Raw genomic sequence first — 21133 nt, 5'->3', positions numbered from 1 at the left:
GGAGGCCTACAAACCTGACTCAGTTACACCAGCTCTGTCAGGAGGAATGGGCCAAAATTCACCCTACTTATTGTGGGGAAGCTTGTGGAAAGGCTACCCAAACGTTTGACCCAAGTTAAACAATTTAAAGGCAATGCTACCAAATACTAATTGAGTGTATGTAAACTTCTAACCAACTGGGAATATGATGAAAGAAATAAAAGCTGAAATAAATCATTCTCTCAACTATTATTCTGACATTTCACATTCTTAAAATAAAGTGGTGATCCTAACTGACCTAATACAGGGAATTTTTACTAGGACTAAATGTCAGAAATTGCGAAAAACTGAGTTTAAATGTATTTGGCTAAGGTGTATGTAAACTTCCGACTTCAACTGTATATACTGATGCTAAAATGTCTATTATATTCTACTGAGCCATTTACTTTTTGTTTGTATTCTTATCTTTTATTATTTCTTATTGTTGTTGCATTGTCGAGAAATAACTTTAAGTAAGCATTTTGTTGGACAGTACAAACCATGTGTATCCTGTACATTCAACTATTAAAACTTGAAGATATCAATGTTATCATTTAACAGTTGGGACAGCACTGTATCTGAAAGCTAAACTTCACTGTGAATGTTGTTCATTGTATCATAATGTTCCATGTTTATTCATGTGGCTCCTCTTATCTCTGTAGAACGTTTCCCTCACACTGTCTGTCGAGGAAACACTCCCTGCCAGTGAGTGGTATGATAGCCCCTTATCATCCAATAGGAGTTCCATCATACTACAGTCACTTGACAACACAATGTCTGTAAGAGGGATACATGTTCTAATGGGGGGGACACACTCCCATGAATCAACCAAGAGCTGAATTAACATACAAAAACCTGTCAAGATTTACATAACAATAATGCCATGCTCGCCTTCACATTGCATTGATTGATTAATTCACAATACGTTCAGGGAATGAAGGTGGGACTTGCTTATAAAGATTTTATGAAACGTAAACAAAACATTTTCAATATATTGACAAATCTTTCTTGAAACAAATCAATAATAGAGCTGAACACTTGCTCTAACACATTATATAGGAATAACACATTTTAACATTAACTTACCAAAAGCGTAGAAATACAAAAAGTGAAGACAATACAAACACTCACATCCTTCAGTATGCTCAGTAGAAAGCAATCATGCTTTATGCTTTATGCAGAAACAGAGACTTTGTGGACGTTTCTGATGGCTGCTGAGACTGTTGTTGTAAACCAGGCTTGCCTGCAACAGTTTGGTGCCAATTGTTGTGGGGGTGAAATAATCATTTTTCTCCATGGTCTGTCCTGGCTGCACGAGGTACACCCTAATACTTTTAGAGAATGGCTGGAGTAAATAATGTCAAGGAATGCTTGTATTCAATTCATCTAGATGTCACTATAAGATCCATGAACTCCCCTCTTCCTTCTACTGTTGCTAAAACCATATACAGTATATAAAACACAGGAATATATATATGTAGCGTTTGTATGTTATTGTTTCATCTTACTGTCTGAGGCATTACACAACCTGTGTGACCTTTTTAGTTAGAGGTGGAAGTCTTGTGATGCAACCAAATGCATTAGTTCCATGAAACTGACAACTAAGAAGAGCATACAGTGAGGAAAAGAGCTGATCCTGCTGATTTGTCGTTTGCCCACTGACAAATGATTAGTCTATAATTTTAATGAGGTTTATTTGAACAGTGAGAGACAGAATAGCAACAACAAAATCCAGAATAACGCATGTCAAAAATGTTATAAATTGATTTGCATTTTAATGAGGGAAATCAGTATTTGACCCCCTCTCAATCAGAAAGATTTCTCGCTTCCAGGTGTCTTTTATACAGGTAACGAGCTGAGATTAGGAGCACACACTTAGAAGGGAGTGCTCCTAATCTCAGCTTGATTACCTGTATAAAGATACCCTATCCACAAGCAATCAATCAATCAGATTCCAAACTCTCCACCATGGCCAAGACCAAAGAGCTCTGAGATGTGTGCAAACCTGATAGCCAACTACAAGAAACGTCTGACCTCTGTGATTGCCAACAAAGGTTTTGCCACCAAGTACTAAGTCATGTTTTGCAGAGGGGTCAAATACTTATTTCCCTTATTAAAATGCTAATAAATTTAACATTTTTCATGCGTCTTTTTTGTTGTTATTCTGTCTCTCACTGTTCAAATAAACCTACCATTAAAATTATAGACTGATCATTTCTTTGTCAATGGGCAAACGTACAAAATCAGCAGGGGATCAAATACTTTTTTCCCTCACTGTACCTGGTGACGTACCAAGACTACGTTTCTACAATACTTCCTCAAGCCACAAGAATAGGTGGTTTTGTTGTCATTCAAACAAAGAAAGTGTTAAACTTAGAATGTGTTCCATAGAGACAGAGAGCCCAATGTCTTATTTGCTTTTTCAGAACAGTTTAGAATATAATCAGTTTCTTGGTCTTCCGGTGCACGATCACTTACTTTGTCTGGTCTTTGCCCTCCATCAAGCCTGAGCCTTCCACTGTCAGCACAGCACCGCTCAAGGGAATAGTGAAACCATCAATGAAAGAAACCAGGGCACTGTGCACCTTCTCCAGCTGAATGTTATCTCCACCGATGACCTGTGGAATAAAAGCACTTCAGAAACTCTGACTCTGCCTGGGAGGTACGTCGGGTAAAGACTAGATAAGTTGTTAGAGAGCGTACTGTACCTCTATAGAGATCTGTTGGGTGATGATGTTTAACTCTTCTGACGCTAGGACCCGCTCTTTGGTCCGCTCATCCTTTATGACCACCGCCAAGTTCAGCAAACCCTCACCCACAAGCATGTTCTCATACTCAAGAGTGTGGGATCTGGTGATGAACTGTCAGAACTGGAAGAAGCACAGTAACACTGTAAGCACAGTAGTAATGAAAAGAACAACAAACAATTGTATTATGGGAGACTACTGGATTTGGTGTTGAGCATAGAGGGTGTCTAAATTAAAAGAGATGAAATATTTTTCTTAAATCGGGATTGGAATGATTTTAGTAGCCTATTTAAAATTGTTGGTGTTGAGCTAGAGTATGGTGACTGCCATACCCAATTGAAACCCCTGGTTGTGACTTGTTACCTGCACATGAGCCATATGAAACTGCTTGTGTGCCTCCCAGAACGAGTTCCGTGGGCTGCCATTGTCTTCTTTTGTTTGAGCATTGAGATGTTCTTTCAGAACCTTGGGGACATTCGCCCTGTTGGTGACAGAGACGCACAAGTAAATGTTCTCCCCCAACCTTGGCTCTTTCTCAATCTTCAAGGAAACCTCCAAACTCTGAACTGTTGCTACGGAGAGAGAAATGGACAGAGGATGAGGTGTGATAACAAACAACAAAATACATTATGGAAATAACGAAAAGCAACCTTTTTCACTTTGACATTTACATTTTTACAGGTACGTTGCATGGGTACTTTAAGTCTGTCAGACCTTTGTATCTTGACAGCAGAATACTTTTTGTATAGTTGCGATTTAGTTGTGTGGGATTTCATGATGTTAGCACTGTCTTACTTTCATTACACTTGTAAGCACAGAGGCTCTGAGGTCTCTCTGAGCCCACGTTCTTAGTGAGATCCGACCCTCTGTGTGTACACACTCGTCCCCAACACCATCCCTCACTATCACCGTGACAACGTCCGCGTTGACCGACGCATAGATGAATGGAGCGTCGTACAAAGCGTCATTACGTCGCTTTCTGAGGCCTTTCACTGAACATCGACTACAGCAGAATATTCCTGTAGATGTTGCAGATGTTATCATTCTATTCACTTAAAGACATTTCAGAAGAATTGTCTGATCTGATCAATAGGCTATCTATTGAAAGGGCAAACATTTGACAGTCAGATATTTCAGAGAATCAAAGGTCAAAATGAGATTAAAACAGCATAGTTTTCATTAGCTTTCAATCTTTCTTTCTTTTTTTTTCTTTTTTTTGTCATTTAGCAGACGCTCTTATCCAGAGCGACTTACAGGAGCAATTAGGGTTAAGTGCCTTGCTCAAGGGCACATCGACAGATTTTTCACCTAGTCGGCTCAGGGATTAGAACCAGCGACTCTTTTCAGTTACTGGCACAACGCTCTTAACCAATAAGCTACCTGCCTTCCTCTTTCATCTTGATGATCTAACTAACAGAAAGTAATAATTGAATAGAATTAGGTATTTGACCTCCACTTTTCTCCTGGGGAGTTGGATCCAATACCTGCCACCCGTCAAAACCTTGGCCCAGGTCAGGCAGTGACATCCAGCATTCAACCCACACATGGAAGTTCCTGGAAATATTTGTATACATTTAGGACATACAGTGGGGGAAAAAAGTATTTAGTCAGCCATCAATTGTGCAAGTTCTCCCACTTAAAAAGATGAGAGAGGCCTGTAATTTTCATCATAGGTACACGTCAACTACGACAGACAAAATGATGAAAAAAAATCCAGAAAATCACATTGTAGGATTTGTAATGAATTTATTTGCAAATTATGGTGGAAAATAAGTATTTGGTCAATAACAAAAGTTTCTCAATACTTTGTTATATACCCTTTGTTGGCAATGACACAGGTCAAACGTTTTCTGTAAGTCTTCACAAGGTTTTCACACACTGTTGCTGGTATTTTGGCCCATTCCTCCATGCAGATCTCCTCTAGAGCAATGATGTTTTGGGGCTGTCGCTGGCCAACACGGACTTTCAACTCCCTCCAAAGATTTTCTATGGGGTTGAGATCTGGAGACTGGCTAGGCCACTCCAGGACCTTGAAATGCTTCTTACGAAGCCACTCCTTCGTTGCCCGGGGCGGTGTGTTTGGGATCATTGTCATGCTGAAAGACCCAGCCACGTTTCATCTTCAATGCCCTTGCTGATGGAAGGAGGTTTTCACTCAAAATCTCACGATACATGGCCCCATTCATTCTTTCCTTTACACACGATCAGTCGTCCTGGTCCCTTTGCAGAAAAAACAGCCCCAAAGCATGATGTTTCCACCCCCATGCTTCACAGTAGGTATGGTGTTCTTTTGATGCAACTCAGCATTCTTTGTCCTCCAAACACGCGAGTTGAGTTTTTACCAAAAAGTTCTATTTTGGTTTCATCTGACCATATGACATTCTCCCAATCCTCTTCTGGATCATCCAAATGCACTCTAGCAAACTTCAGACGGGCCTGGACATGTACTGGCTTAAGCAGGGGACACGTCTTGCACTGCAGGATTTGAGTCCATGGCGGCGTAGTGTGTTACTGATGGTAGGCTTTGTTACTTTGGTCCCAGCTCTCTGCAGGTCATTCACTAGGTACCCCGTGTGGTTCTGGGATTTTTGCTCACCGTTCTTGTGATCATTTTGACCCCACGGGGTGAGATCTTGCGTGGAGCCCCAGATCGAGGGAGATTATCAGTGGTCTTGTATGTCTTCCATTTCCTAATAATTGCTCCCACAGTTGATTTCTTCAAACCAAGCTGCTTACCTATTGCAGATTCAGTCTTCCCAGCCTGGTGCAGGTCTACAATTTTGTTTCTGGTGTCCTTTGACAGCTCTTTGGTCTTGGCCCATAGTGGAGTTTGGAGTGTGACTGTTTGAGGTTGTGGACAGGTGTCTTTTATACTGATAACAAGTTCAAACAGGTGCCATTAATACAGGTAACGAGTGGAGGACAGAGGAGCCTCTTAAAGAAGAAGTTACAGGTCTGTGAGAGCCAGAAATTTTGCTTGTTTGTAGGTGACCAAATACTTATTTTCCACCATAATTTGCAAATAAATTCATAAAAAATCCTACAATGTGATTTTCTGGATATTTTTTTCTCAATTTGTCTGTCATAGTTGACGTGTACCTATGATGAAAATTACAGGCCTCTCTCATCTTTTTAAGTGGGAGAACTTGCACAATTGGTGGCTGACTAAATACTTTTTTTCCCCACTGTACATGACTGCATACCCCAAAATTATCAAAAGCTAAATACTATAAGAGGTTATGCAACCATCTCAGACGACTGAGAGAAAACAAAGTGTTCTTTATTGCAGACCAAAACATATGACATTTTGACTTTGTGAACACCAACCCATATGCTGTCCTTGGAGATGTAAATTTTTTCCCCCAGTGTTGGTGTAATATTCCTCGATGACCAGGTTTCCAATGGTATCACGGGCAGAGTTAAAGATTGTGACAACTCTTGATGGGACCCCCAAAACTGTCATAACTGAAAAAAAGAAAGAAACGCACAAAGTCAACTCACGACAATGATATTTACTGTTGTATATTGCCACTGGAAAGACCTCTAATGGTGAATAATATTCAAGTGGATAGTCAAATTTCAGTTAACTGTACACATGACAGAGGCAAAGACCTAGCACAGGCCGTAACTTACAGTTCTGAAATTGGATCGGCCCCAGAGCTTTAAGATGTTGGCACTGCAAGTCCATTCCATCTGGGTAACTCCATCTTTAAAGTTCGCTGCCCAGTCCCCCTTCAAGACACCTGACCATCTTCACAGACACTAAACAAAGAAAAGTAGGAGGGCATCACTCACAGTCATAGACTGGGTGTTTGTGGTGAGAATTCAGGAATGTAAACGCTTGCTCCTGTGCGCCCACTATTTGGGTCCTTGGATCCATCTGTGAAAAGCGGTAAAAAAAAGCATAAGAACTTCTACCAATGTAATTGTCAACCAGTTTCCCTATATCACTGACTTCTGACCAATCTTTCCTTTTCCCTTCCAAGGTTAGATCAACAACAGGATTTGGGAGTAACCATGGAAGGAACATCCCCTATCATAAGTATTTGATCCCTTGCTGATTTTGTACGTTTGCCCACTGACAAAGAAATTATCAGTCTATAATTTTAATGGTAGGTTTATTTGAACAGTGAGAGACAGAATAACAACAAAAAAATCCAGAAAAACACATGTCAAAAATGATATAAATTGATTTGCATTTTAATGAGGAAAATAAGTATTTGACCCCCTCTCAATCAGAAAGATTTCTGGCTCCCAGGTGTCTTTTATACAGGTAACGAGCTGAGATTAGGAGCACAATCTTAAAGGGAGTGCTCCTAATCTCAGCTTGTTACCTGTATAAAAGACATCTGTCCACAGAAGCAATCAATCAATCAGATTCCAAACTCTCCACCATGGCCAAGACCAAAGAGCTCTCCAAGGATGTCAGGGACAAGATTGTAGACCTACACAAGGCTGGAATGGGCTACAAGACCATCACCAAGCAGCTTGGTGAGAAGGTGACAACAGTTGGTGTGATTATTCGCAAATGGAAGAAACACAAAATAACTGTCAATCTCCCTCGGCCTGGAGCTCCATGCAACATCTCACCTCGTGGAGTTGCAATGATCATGAGAACGGTGAGGAATCAGCCCAGAACTACACGGGAGGATCTTGTCAATGATCTCAAGGCAGCTGGGACCATATTCACCAAGAAAACAATTGGTAACACACTACGCCCGTGAAGGACTGAAATCCTGCAGCGCCCGCAAGGTCCCCCTGCTCAAGAAAGCACATATACATGCCCGTCTGATGACCCCAAGAACACCATCCCCACCGTCAAACATGGAGGTGGAAACATTATGCTTTGGGGGTGTTTTTCTGCTAAGGGGACAGGACAACTTCACCGCATCAAAGGGACGATGGACGGGGCCATGTACCGTCAAATCTTGGGTGAGAACCTCCTTCCCTCAGCCAGGGCATTGAACATGGGTTGTGGATGGGTATTCCAGCATGAAAATGACCCAAAACACACAGCCAAGGCAACAAAGGAGTGGCTCAAGAAGAAGCACATTAAGGTCCTGGAGTGGCCTAGCCAGTCTCCAGACCTTAATCCCATAGAAAATCTGTGGTTCGAGTTGCCAAACGTCAGGCTCGAAACCTTAATGACTTGGAGAAGATCTGCAAAGAGGAGTGGGACAAAATCCCTCCTGAGATGTGTGCAAACCTGGTGGCCAACTACAAGAAACGTCTGACCTCTGTGATTGCCAACAAGGGTTTTGCCACCAAGTACTAAGTCATGTTTTGCAGAGGGGTCAAATACTTATTTCCCTCATTAAAATGCAAATCAATTTATAACATTTTTGACATGCGTTTTTCTGGATTTTTTTGTTGTTATTCTGTCTCTCACTGTTCAAATAAGCCTACCATTAAAATTATAGACTGATCATGTCTTTGTCAGTGGGCAAACGTACAAAATCAGCAGGGGATCAAATACTTTTTTCCCTCACTGTAGATGCTTAAACATTACATAGCACAACTGATCATGACCTGTGGGTGTACAGTGCCTTGCATAAGTATTCATCCCCCTTGGCGTTTTTCCTATTTTGTTGCATTACAACCTGTAATTTACATTGATTTTTATAAAACATAGTCCAAATTAGTGAAGTGAAATGAAAAAAAGAACTTGTTTCAAAGAATTGTAAAAAATAAATAACAGAAAAGTGGTGCGTGCATATGTATTCACCCTGTTTGCTAAGAAGTCCCTAAATAAGATCTGGTGCAACCAATTACCTTCAGAAGTCACATAATTAGTTAAATAAAGTCCACCTGTGTGCAATCTAAGTGTCACATGATCTGTCACATGATCTCAGTATATATACACCTGTTCTGAAAGGCCCCAGAGTCTGCAACACCACTAAGCAAAGGGCACCACCAAGCAAGCGGCACCATGAAGACCAATGAGCTCTCCAAACAGGTCAGGGACAAAGTTGTGGAGAAGTACAGATCAGGGTTGGGTTATAAAAAAATATCTGAAACTTTGAACATCCCACGGAGCACTATTAAATCCATTATTAAAAAATGGAAAGAATATGGCACCACAACAAACCTGCGAGAGGGCCACCCACCAAAACTCACGGAGCAGGCAAGGAGGGCATTAATCAGAGAGGCAACAAAGAGACCAAAGATAACCCTTAAGGAGCTGCAAAGCTCCACAGCGGAGATTGGAGTATCTGTCCATAGGACCACTTTAAGCCATACACTCCACAGAGCTGGGCTTTATGGAAGAGTGGCCAGAAAAACACCATTGCTTAAAGAAAAAAATAAGCAAACATGTTTGGTGTTCGCCAAAAGGCATGTGGGAGACTCCCCAAACATATGGAAGAAGGTACTCTAGTCAGATGAAACCCAACACCTCTCATCACCCCGAGAACACCATCCCCACAGTAAAGCATGGTGGTGGCAGCATCATGCTGTGGGGATGTTTTTCATCGGCAGGGACTGGGAAACTGGTCAGAATTGAAGGAATGATGGATGGTGCTAAATACAGGGAAATTATTGAGGGAAACCTGTTTCAGTCTTCCAGAGATTTGAGACTGGGATGGAGGTTCACCTTCCAGCAGGACAATGACCCTAAGCATACTGCTAAAGCAACACTCGAGTGGTTTAAGGGGAAACATTTAAATGTCTTGGAATGGCCTAGTCAAAGCCCAGACCTCAATCCAATTGAGAATCTGTGGTATGACTTAAAGATTGCTGTACACCTGCGGAACCCATCCAACTTGAAGGAGCTGGAGCAGTTTTGCGTTGAAGAATGGGCAAAAATCCCAGTGCCTAGATGTGCCAAGCTTATAGAGACATACCCCAAGAGACTTGCAGCTGTAATTGCTGCAAAAGGTGGCTCTACAAAGTATTGACTTTGGGGAGTTAATAATTATGCACGCTCACGTTTTCAGTTTTTTTGTCGTATTTCTTGTTTGTTTCAATATTTAGCATCTTCAAAGTGGTAGGCATATTGTGTAAATCAAATGATACAAACCCCCAAATAATCAATTTTAATTCCAGGTTGTAAGGCAAAAAAATAGGAAAAATGCCAAGGGGGGTGAATCCTTTCGCAAGCCACTGTACCTCAGCCCAGACCAAAGCTGACAAGTGTCAGAGAGACTCCGCTTACAGGGTAAACACTAGAAGGGATCCAGCTTCGTGAAATTAATTTCAAAAGTTGCTTTTATTTGTATTGTTTGTATTATAGCTAACCCTAACCCATTTCGTAACTTTAATCTAATGCTCCTGACCTGCTACATTAAATCTCCTAACCTGCTGCGTAAAGTCTCCTAACCTGCTACAAAACATCAAATCTGATGTTAATTTGACAAAAGCTCCATCCCATCTAGCCCTGACACACTGACAGTGCCCTTGTGAGATGCCAGACATAAGCAATTTTGTAAATGTCCGTCGATTACTGCCGTGTCAACCAGTCAAAAGTTTTAGAACACCTACTCATTCAAGGGTTTTTCTTTATTTTTACTACTTTCTACATTGTAGAATAATAATGAAGACATCAAAACTATGAAATAACACATATGGAATCATGTAGTAAACAAAAAGTGTTAAACAAATCAAAATATATGTTATATTTGAGATTCTTCAAAGTAGCCACCCTTTGCCTTGAAGACAGCTTTGCACACTCTTGGCATTCTCTCAACCAGCTTCACCTGGAATGCTTTTCCAACAGTCTTGAAGGAGTTCCCACATATGCTGAGCATTTGTTGGCTACTTTTCCTTCACACTGCCGTCCAACTCATCCCAAACCATCTCAATTGGGTTGAGGTCGGGGGATTGTGGAGGCCAGGTCATCTGATGCAGCACTCCATCACTCTCCTTCTTGGTAAAATAGCCCTTACACAGCCTGGAAGTGTGTTGGGTCATTGTCCTGTTGAAAAACAAATTATAGTCCCACTAAGCCCAAACCAGATGGGATGGCGTATCTCTGCAGAATGCTGTGGTAGCCATGCTGGTTAAGTGTGCCTTGAATTCTAAATAAATCACAGACAGAGTCACCAGCAAACCAACCCCACACCATAACACCTCCTCCTCCATGCTTTACGGTGGGAACTACACATGCAGAGATCATCCGTTCACCAACTCCCCGTCTCACAAAGACACAGAGGTTGGAAACAAAAATCTCCAATTTGGACTCCAGACCAAAGGACACATTTCCACCGGTCTAATGTCTATTGCTCGTGTTTCTTGACTCAAGCAAGTCTCTCCTTCTTATTGGTGTCCTTCAGTAGTGGTGTCTTTGCAGCAATTCGTCCATGAAGGCCTGATTCACACAGTCTCCTCTGAACAGTTGATGTTGAGATGTGTCTGTTACTTGAACTCTGTGAAGCATTTATTTGGGCTGCAATTTCTGAGGCTGTCATGCCCTGACCTTTAAATGCCTGTTGTTTCTCGTTGGTTTGGTCAGGGTGTGAATTTCTATGTGTATATCTATGGCGTGTATTTCTATGTGGAGATTCTATGTTATTGTATTTCTATGTTGGCCGGGTGTGGTTCCCAATCAGAGGCAGCTGTCAATCGTTGTCTCTGATTGGGGATCATACTTAGGCAGCCATTTTGTCTACCTTAGTTGTGGGACTCTTGTTTGGCTTGTGTGTGTAGCCATTGTGAGCTTCACGTTACGCTGCTTTTGTTGTTTTGTCGTGTGTTTTCTTTTTAAATAAACATGTATGCATTCCACGCTGCACCTTGGTCCAATCCGTCTCTCAACGAACGTGACAGAGGCTGGTAACTCTAATGAACTTGTCCTCTGCAGCAGAGGTAACTCGTCGTATCCTTATTCTAGTCCTCCTCTGTTCCTCTGGTGATGTAGAGGCTAACCCAGGCCCTGCAGCCCCCAGTATCACTCCTACTCCCCAGGAGCTATCATTTGTTGACTTCTGTAACCGTAAAAGTCTTGGTTTTCTGCACATAAATATCAGAAGCCTCCTTCCTAAGTTTGAGTTATTCACTGCGTTAGCACACTCTGCCAACCCTGATGTTCTAGCAGTGTCTGAATCCTGGCTTAGGAAGGCCACCAAAAATTCTGAAATTTCCATCCCCAACTATAACATTTTCCGTCTAGATAGAACTGCCAAAGGGGGTGGAGTTGCAATCTACTGTAGAGATAGCCTGCAGAGCTCTATCATACTATCCAGGTCTGTGCCCAAACAGTTTGACCTTCTACTTCTAAAAATCCACCTTTCCAGAAATAAATCTCTCACTGTTGCCGCTTGCTACAGACCCCCTCAGCCCCCAGCTGTGCCCTGGACACCATATGTGAATTGATTGCCCCCATCTATCCTCAGAGTTCGTACTGCTTGGTGACCTAAATTGGGATATGCTTAACACCCCGGCCATCCTACAATCTAAACTAGATGCCCTCAATCTCACACAAATTATCAACGAACCTACCAGGTACAACCCTAAATCCGTAAACATGGGTACCCTCATAGATATCATCCTGACTAACTTACCCTCTAAATACACCTCCGCTGTCTTCAACCAGGATCTCAGCGATCACTGCCTTATTGCCTGCGTCCGTAACGGGTCCGCGGTCAAACGACCACCCTCATCACTGTCAAACGCTCCCTAAAACACTTCAGCGAGCAGGCCTTCCTAATTGACCTGGCCCAGGTATCCTGGATGGATATAGATCTCATTCCGTCAGTAGAGGATGCCTGGTTGTTCTTTAAAAGTAATTTCCTCTCAATCTTAAATAGACATGCCCCATTCAAAAAATACAGAACTAAGAACAGATATAGCCCCTGGTTCTCCTCAGACTTGACTGCCCTTGACCAGCACAAAAACATCCTGTGGCATACTGCATTAGCATCATATAGCCCCCGCGATATGCAACTTTTCAGGGAAGTTAGGAACCAATATACACAAGCAGTTAGGAAAGCAAAGGCTAACTTTTTCAAACAGAAATTTGCATCCTGTAGCACTAACTCCAAAAAGTTTTGGGACACTGTAAAGTCCATGGAAAATAAGAGCACTTCCTCCCAGCTGCCCACTGCACTGAGGCTAGGAAACACTATCACCACCCATAAATCTACAATAATCGAGAATTTCAACAAGCATTTTGCTACGGCTGGCCATGCTTTCCACCTGGCTACCACTACCCCGGCCACCAGCTCTGCACCCTCCGCTGCAACTTGCCCATGCCCCCCGCTTCTCCTTCACACAAATCCAGACAGCTGATGTTCTAAAAGAGCTGCAAAATCTGGACCCCTACAAATCATCTGGGCTAGACAATCTGGACCCTTTCTTTCTAAAACTAGCCGCCGATATTGTCGCAACCCCCTATTACTAGCCTGTTCAACCTCTCTTTCGTAACGTCTGAGATCCCCAGAGATTGGAAAGCTGCCGCGGTCATCCCCCTCTTCAAAGGGGGTGACACTCTAGATCCAAACTGTTACAGACCCATATCCATCCTGCCCTGCCTTTCAAAAGTTTTTGAAAGCCAAGTCAACAAACAGATCACCGACCATTTCGAATCCCACCGTACCTTCTCCGCTATGCAATCCGGTTTCCGAGCTGGTCATGGGTGCACTTCAGCCACGCTCAAGGTCCTAAACGATATTATAACCGCGATCGATAATAGACAGTACTGTGCAGCCGTTTTCATTGACCTGGCCAAGGCTTTCGACTCTGTCAACCACCGCATTCTTATTGGCAGACTAAATAGCCTTGGTTTCTCAAATGACTGCCTCGCCTGGTTCACCAACTACTTCTCAGATAGAGTTCAATGTGTCAAATCGGAGGGCCTGTTGTCTGGACCTATGGCAGTCTCTATGGGGGTGCCACAGGGTTCAATTCTTGGGCCGACTCTTTTCTCTGTGTATATCAATGACGTCGCTCTTGCTGCTGGTGACTCTCAGATCCACCTCTACGCAGACGACACCATTTTGTATACATCTGGCCTTTCATTGGACGCTGTGTTAACAAACCTCCAAACGAGCTTCAATTCCATACAACACTCATTCAGTAGCCTCCAACTGCTCTTAAACACTAGTAAAACTAAATGCATGCTCTTCAACCGAACGCTGCTTGCACCCGCCCACCCGACTAGAATCACTACTCTCGACGGGTCTGACCTAGAGTATGTGGACAACTACAAATATCTAGGTGTCTGGTTAGACTGTAAACTCTCCTTCCAGACTCACATTAAGAATCTCCAATCCAAAGTTAAATCTAGAATCGGTTTCCTATTTCGCAACAAAGCCTCCTTCACTCATGCTGCCAAACATGCCCTCGTAAAACTGACTATCCTACCGATCCTTGACTTCGGCGATGTCATTTACAAAATAGCCTCCAACACTCTACTCAGCAAATTGGATGTAGTCTATCACAGTGCCATCCGTTTTGTCTCCAAAGCCCCATATAATACCCACCACTGTGACCTGTATGCTCTTGTTGGCTGGTCCTCACTACATATTCGTCGCCAAACCCACTGGCTCCAGGCCATCTATAAATCACTGCTAGGCAAATCCCCGCCTTATCTTAGCTCATTGGTCACCATAGCAACACCCACCCGTAGTCTGCGCTCCAGCGGGTATATCTCACTGGTCATCCCCAAAGCCAACACCTCCTTTGGCCGCAATTCCTTCCAGTTCTCTGCTGCCAATGACTGGAACAAATTGCAAAAATCTCTGAAGCTGGAGACACTTATCTCCCTCACTAACTTTAAGCATCAGTTGTCAGAGCACCTTACCGATCACTGCACCTGTACACAGCCCATCTGAAATTAGCCCACCCAACTACCTCATCCCTATATTGTTATTTATTTTGCTAATTTGTACCCCAGTATCTCTATTTGCACATCATCTCTTGCACATCTATCATTCCAGTGTTAATACTAATTGTAATTATTTTGCACTATAGCCTATTTTATTGCCTTACCTCCATAACTTGCTAAATTTGCACACACTGTATATATATGTATTTCTGTTGTATTTTTTTGACTTTGTTTTGTTTTACCCCATATGTAACTCTGTGTTGTTGTTTTTATCGCACTGCTTTGCTTTATCTTGGCCAGGTCGCAGTTGTAAATGAGAACTTGTTCTCAACTGGTTTACCTGGTTAAATAAAGGTGAAAAAAAAAAAAAAAAAACTCTGGGTCTTCCATTCCTGTGGCGGTCCTCATGAGAGCCAGTTTCATTATAGCACTTGATGGTTTTTGCGACTGCACTTGAAGAAACTTTCAAAGTTCTTGAAATGTTCTGTATTGACTAACCTTCATGTCTTAAAGTAATGATGGACTGTCGTTTCTCTTTGCTTATTTGAGCTGTTCTTGCCATAATATGGACTTGGTCTTTTACCAAATAGGGATATCTTCTGTGTACCCCCCTACCTTATCACAACACAACTGATAGGCTCAAACACATAAAGAAGGAAAGAAATTCCACAAATTAACTTTTAAGAAGGCACACCTGTTAATTGAAATGCATTCCAGGTGACTACCTCATGAAGCTGGTTGAGAGAATGCCAAGAGTGTGCAAAGCTGTCATCAAGTCAAAGGGTGGCTATTTGAAGAATCTCAAAAATAAAATATATTTTGATTTGTTTAACACTTTTTTGGTTACTACATGATTCCATATGTGTTATTTCATAGTTTTGATGTCTTCACTATTATTCTACAATGTAGAAAATAGTAAAAATAAAGAACAACCCTCGAAGGAGTAGGTGTTCTAAAACTTTTGACCGGTAGTGTACATTTTACAGACACAGTTTATTTTACATTGGTTATCTCGTTTTTTTGTTATTTTTAGTCTCACCCTTCAGCTCACCTCAACCCTTCCTATCTATCTCTGAACACCATCCAGTTTTGATTTCTATTAGCCATATATTTTTCAACTGTGCTGTGATGTTTCACAAAAGTCCTGAAGCTTTCTATTCTCATTTTCTACAGATTGTAAATTAAAGATAAAATGTTTCATTATTCATATAAATAGGCCTGTTTAATTTTGTCTGGCTTGCCATTCCAAATAAAATTGAATATTTTTTGCTCATATAATTAAAAAAAAACAAGTCGTTAGGTATAGGCAGGGCCATAAGCAACTAGGTAAACTGGGATATGACTAAATAGTTAATCAGGGAGATTTTTCCACAAATATACTATTTTTGATAACTTTCTATTAAAATGTATTGTAGAGAGATCATTTATTTATTTCGGGATATGAATACCTAGTATTTCCACCTCACTATCAACCATTTTATTGATAAACTACACGGTAATGTAAAAGTTGTATTTTTTTGTGATCCAATACGTAACATAGTACACATATCATAATTTAATTGTAATCCAGAGAGGTTAGAAAAATTATCTCAATCATCTATGAGGCTGTGGAGGGATCCAAATTGTGGATTTAAAAGAAAACATGAATCATCAGCGTACAATGATAGCTTTGTTTTTATGCCCTGGATTTCTAGCCCCTTGATATTATTGTTAGATCTGATTTTAATGGCTAACATTTCCATGGCCATAATAAATAGATATGCCGATAGTGGACAACCTTGTTTTACTTCTCTTGACAGTTTAATACTTTCTGAGAAGTAGCCATTATTTACTATTTTACACCTAGGGTTATTATACATAACTTTAACCCATTGTACACATTTTTATATTCCAGGCATTTATATATAAATTCCAGTCATACTTTATCAAAAGCCTTTTAAAAGCTAGCTATAATATTAACAAAAGATAGGCTACATGAGTTCTCATAACAAAATAACTTTGCTTTACAGAGAGTAGTGAGACAGAAATTGGTGAGGCAGCTTGCAGGAGGCAAAGGAGACACAGAGAGAGGATGCAAGTGGAGAGAGAGGCTCGTAGTACAGCGCTTCCCAAACTTGGGTTTGGGGACCCATGTGGGGTCCCCTGAAATTTAAATAGGGTCCCCTGAGAGAATCCTTAATCTTATCAAACACATGAATAACTTGTTTCTCTTCAAATGGGTATAGAATACAACATTTTTGAGTAAACAAACGAAGGGCCTTTTACACTGTTAGAATGCACTTTCATGTCATTATGTGTTTTGGTACAGCATGTGGGACCTAAGATTTAGTGAAAGATAAAGAATTTAAATATAAAGACAATTCAATATTATTCTCATGTATATAAAAATATATGTTTTTAACTGCTTTACAGTGAGTAGTGAGACACAGTGGTGAGGCAGAAATTGGTGAGGCTGAGGCAGGCTGCAATGCAGGAGGAGGCAGAGGAGACACAGAGGTTACAGCGGTTCCCAAACTTGGGGTCGGGACCCATGTGGGGTCCCCTGAGAGATTCTGTAATTTTATCAAACAAAATAAAATGTTTATCTTCAAATGTTTATAGAATACAACATTTTAGAGTCAACTATGGGCCTTTTACATGGGTGCACTTTAGCAGTTTACAAAACAGAACTGAATTGCAGTGCAGCTCACATGAGATACTAAGAACATGAACGTGATTAAAAAGATAACACGTTATGTAAACATCTCCAAAGTCCAAATTAACTATTTTGGGAGGGCGACATGATATGCATGTTGTGTAATTTTTAACTACATTAGGCCTTCCTTATACAGTGGCTTGCGAAAGTATTCACCCCCCCTTGGCATTTTTCCTATTTTGTTGCCTTACAACCTGGAATTAAAATTGATTTTTTGGGAGTTTGTAACATTTGATTTACACAACATGCCTACCACTTTGAAGATGCAAAATATTTTTGGGGGTGAAACAAACAAGAAATACGACAAAAAAACAGAAAACTTGAGTGTGCATAACTATTCACCCCACCCCAAAGTCAATACTTTGTAGAGCCACCTTTTGCAGCAATTACAGCTGCAAGTCTCTTGGGGTATGTCTCTATAAGCTTGGCACATCTAGCCACTGGGATTTTTGCCCATTCTTCAAGGCAAAACTGCTCCAGCTCCTTCAAGATGGATGGGTTCTGCTGGTGTACAGCAATCTTTAAGTCATGCCACAGATTCTCAATTGGATTGAGGTCTGGGCTTTGACTAGGCCATTCCAAGACATTTAAAACCACTCGAGTGTTGCTTTAGCAGTATGCTTACAGTCTCTAATCTCTGGAAGACTGAAACAGGTTTCCCTCAAGAATTTCCCTGTATTTAGCGCCATCCATCATTCCTTCAATTCTGATCAGTTTCCCAGTCCCTGCCGATGAAAAACTTTCCCACAGCATGATGCTGCCATCACCATGCTTCACTGTGGGGATGGTGTTCTCGGTGCTGGGTGCTGGGTTTGCGCCAGACATAGCGTTTTCCTTGATGGCCAAAAATATCAATTTTAGTCTCATCTGACCAGAGTACCTTCTTCCATATGTTTGGGGAGTCTCCCACATGCCTTTTGGCGAACACCAAACGTGTTTTTCTTATTTTTTTCTTTAAGTAATGGCTTTTTTCTGGCCACTCTTCCATAAAGCCCAGCTCTGTGGAGTGTACGGCTTAAAGTGGTCCTATGGACAGATACTCCAATCTCCGCTGTGGAGCTTTGCAGCTCCTTCAGGGTTATATTTGGTCTCTTTGTTGCCTCTCTGATTAATGCCCTCCTTGCCTGGTCTGTGAGTTTTGATGGGCGGCCCTCTCTTGGCAGGTTTGTTGTGGTGCCATATTCTTTAAAATGTTTTATAATGGATTTAATGGTGCTCCGTGGGATATTTTTTTATAACCCAACCCTGATCTGTACTTCTCCACAACTTTGTCCCTGACCTGTTTGGAGAGCTCCTTGGTCTTCATGGTGCCGCTTGCTTGGTGGTGCCCCTTGCTTAGTGGTGTTGCAGACTCTGGGGCCTTTCATAACAGGTGTATATATACTGAGATCATGTGACACTTAGATTGCACACAGGTGGACTTTATTTAACTAATTATGTGACTTCTGGAGGTAATTGGTTGCACCAGATCTTATTTAGGGGCTTCATAGCAAAGGGGTTGAATACATATGCACACACCACTTTTCCGTTATTTATTTTTGAGAATGTTTTGAAACAAGTTATTTTTTTCATTTCACTTCACCAATTTGGACTATTTTGTGTATGTCCATTACATGAAATCCAAATAAAAATCAATTTAAATTACAGGTTGTAATGCAACAAAATAGGAAAAACACCAAGGGGTGTGAATACTTTTGCAAGGCACTGTAGTTCTAAGAATATAATATGTTTTGGTTTATATATTATTCGTCTTATCTCGATCGCCCACTGGAGTTTATAGTTTACCCATCTTTTTTTTACCACTACATCACTGGGTAAGACGTATTATACTATACGTCCTCTAATTCGTATGATATTGTGCGACCTCTATTGAATTCATAATATACCCTAACGTAACGCAACATATCATACTAAATGGCTTGTCACAGATTTACGTACAGAATAGTACGAATTTCCCTGAGAGCACGTTGCAATAGCTTACTCCCCATGGCACACACCACTCTACTGATGTAGACAGGGTCTAAATGGCAGAAGTAGTCTCCCTGCTTGTCTTTGCTGTGATATGGGCTGACCTGGAGGATGTTAAGGCAGATCTCCAGTATGCCCTGTTCATACTACACACGAGGAAGAAAATATATTTGGAAAGGGGTTACTATTGTATGTTCCCCAAGGAGACACAATGATTAACAACAAATGAAGATAGGTTTTCTTTGCAGCCACTTACCTGGCCAAATGACCATGGTCTTGATATTACATTGTGAGGAGTGCCCATGTACAAAAAGTGATGTGAGTACATTCCCCTCTTGTTGTTTGAACTTTCCAGGGACAGACTGCTCTTCCTACCTGAGGTGATTTTAAAGAGAGAGAGACTGAGAACCAGCCTGTGATGAGAGAGAACTATATGCCCTGAGACACTGTAGGAAAATGAGACATTACCTACAATCTTGGCAGGGGACAATGGCAGGGGACCAACATAGCATAGCAAAAGATAAGTTAATAGGTACCGCACATCCCCTCACTTGGATAATCCTTATCTTTGCCACTCAGAAAGAGACATTGTTCCTCTAGGAAATGATCAAATAACAGTCAATCAATGTTTTAGACATCGGTATTCATTGCTCAAGGCCTTGCGTGTCACTGATGTACATACTGTATGTGAACCCTGCAACACCTCATCTGTCAATAACCCCTGGGCTACCATAAAATGAAAGAGTAAAGTACTGTATGTGATGAACATTTTGTTGGATTGACACAAACATTACACCTTAGAAGTCGAGCCACTACAATGGAGAATCCACCAATACATGACATATACACTGAGTGTACAAAACATTATTCCATGACATAGACTGACCAGGTGAATCCAGGTGAAAGCTATGATTCCTTATTGATGTCACTTGTTAAATCCACTTAAATTAGTGTAGATGAAGTCGAGAGGACAGGTTAAAGAAGGATCTTTAAGCCTTGAGACAATTGGGACATGGATTGTGTATGTGTGCCATTCAGAGGGTGAATGGGCAAGACAAAAAATATAAGTGCCTTTGAACGGGGTATGGTAGGTGTCAGGTGCACCGGTTTGAGTGTGTCAAGAACTGCAATGCTGCTGGGTTTTTCCACACTCAACAGTTTCCTGTGTGTGTCAAGAATGGTCCACCACCCTACGGACATCCAGCCAACTTGACACAACTGTGGGAAGCATTGGAGTCAACATGGGCCAGCATCCCTGTGGAACGCTTGACACCTTGTAGAGTCCATGCCCGACAAGTCGAGGCTGTTCTGAGGGCAAAAGGGGGAGAACTCAATATTCGGAAGGTGTTCCTAATGTTTTGTACACTCAGTGAAAGAACAAAATAAAGCACATTAAAACTCAGAGGGAGTGACACTTAAATTATTTACATTTTGAACCAGGGTTTGAGATTAAATTCTGAAAGGCACTTGCCGATCAGGAAAGTCAGGAGTATTTTTTTGGTTACCTGATATTAATGATAATTTGTGGTCCTCTGTAGCTCAGCTGGTAGAGCACGGCGCTTGTAACGCCAAGGTAGTGGGTTCGATCCCCGGGACCACCCATACACAAAAAATGTATGCACGCATGACTGTAAGTCGCTTTGGATAAAAGCATCTGCTAAATGGCATATTATTAATTAATTAATAATTTGCCCGAAAATTTAAATTAGCTATTTACACGCAGAAGTGTCATATATTGCCATATACAGTGAGGTCCAGAATTATTGGCACCCTTGATAAAGATGAGCTATTTTTTAAAATAATTATTATATTATTTTATACTAACACAATTGCTCAGATAGAGATTTTGTTTAACAAGTAATATTTTTTTATCTCAAAAAGATAGGACAAAATGATTGGCACCCGTTTTCAATACCTCACCTTGCGAGAATAACTGCACAGAGC

The sequence above is a fragment of the Coregonus clupeaformis genome, chromosome 24 (assembly GCF_020615455.1).
Source record: "Coregonus clupeaformis isolate EN_2021a chromosome 24, ASM2061545v1, whole genome shotgun sequence".
Lineage (NCBI taxonomy): Eukaryota > Metazoa > Chordata > Actinopteri > Salmoniformes > Salmonidae > Coregonus > Coregonus clupeaformis.
The sequence above is the reverse complement of the archived record's forward strand: the minus strand, read 5'-3'. Positions refer to the sequence as shown.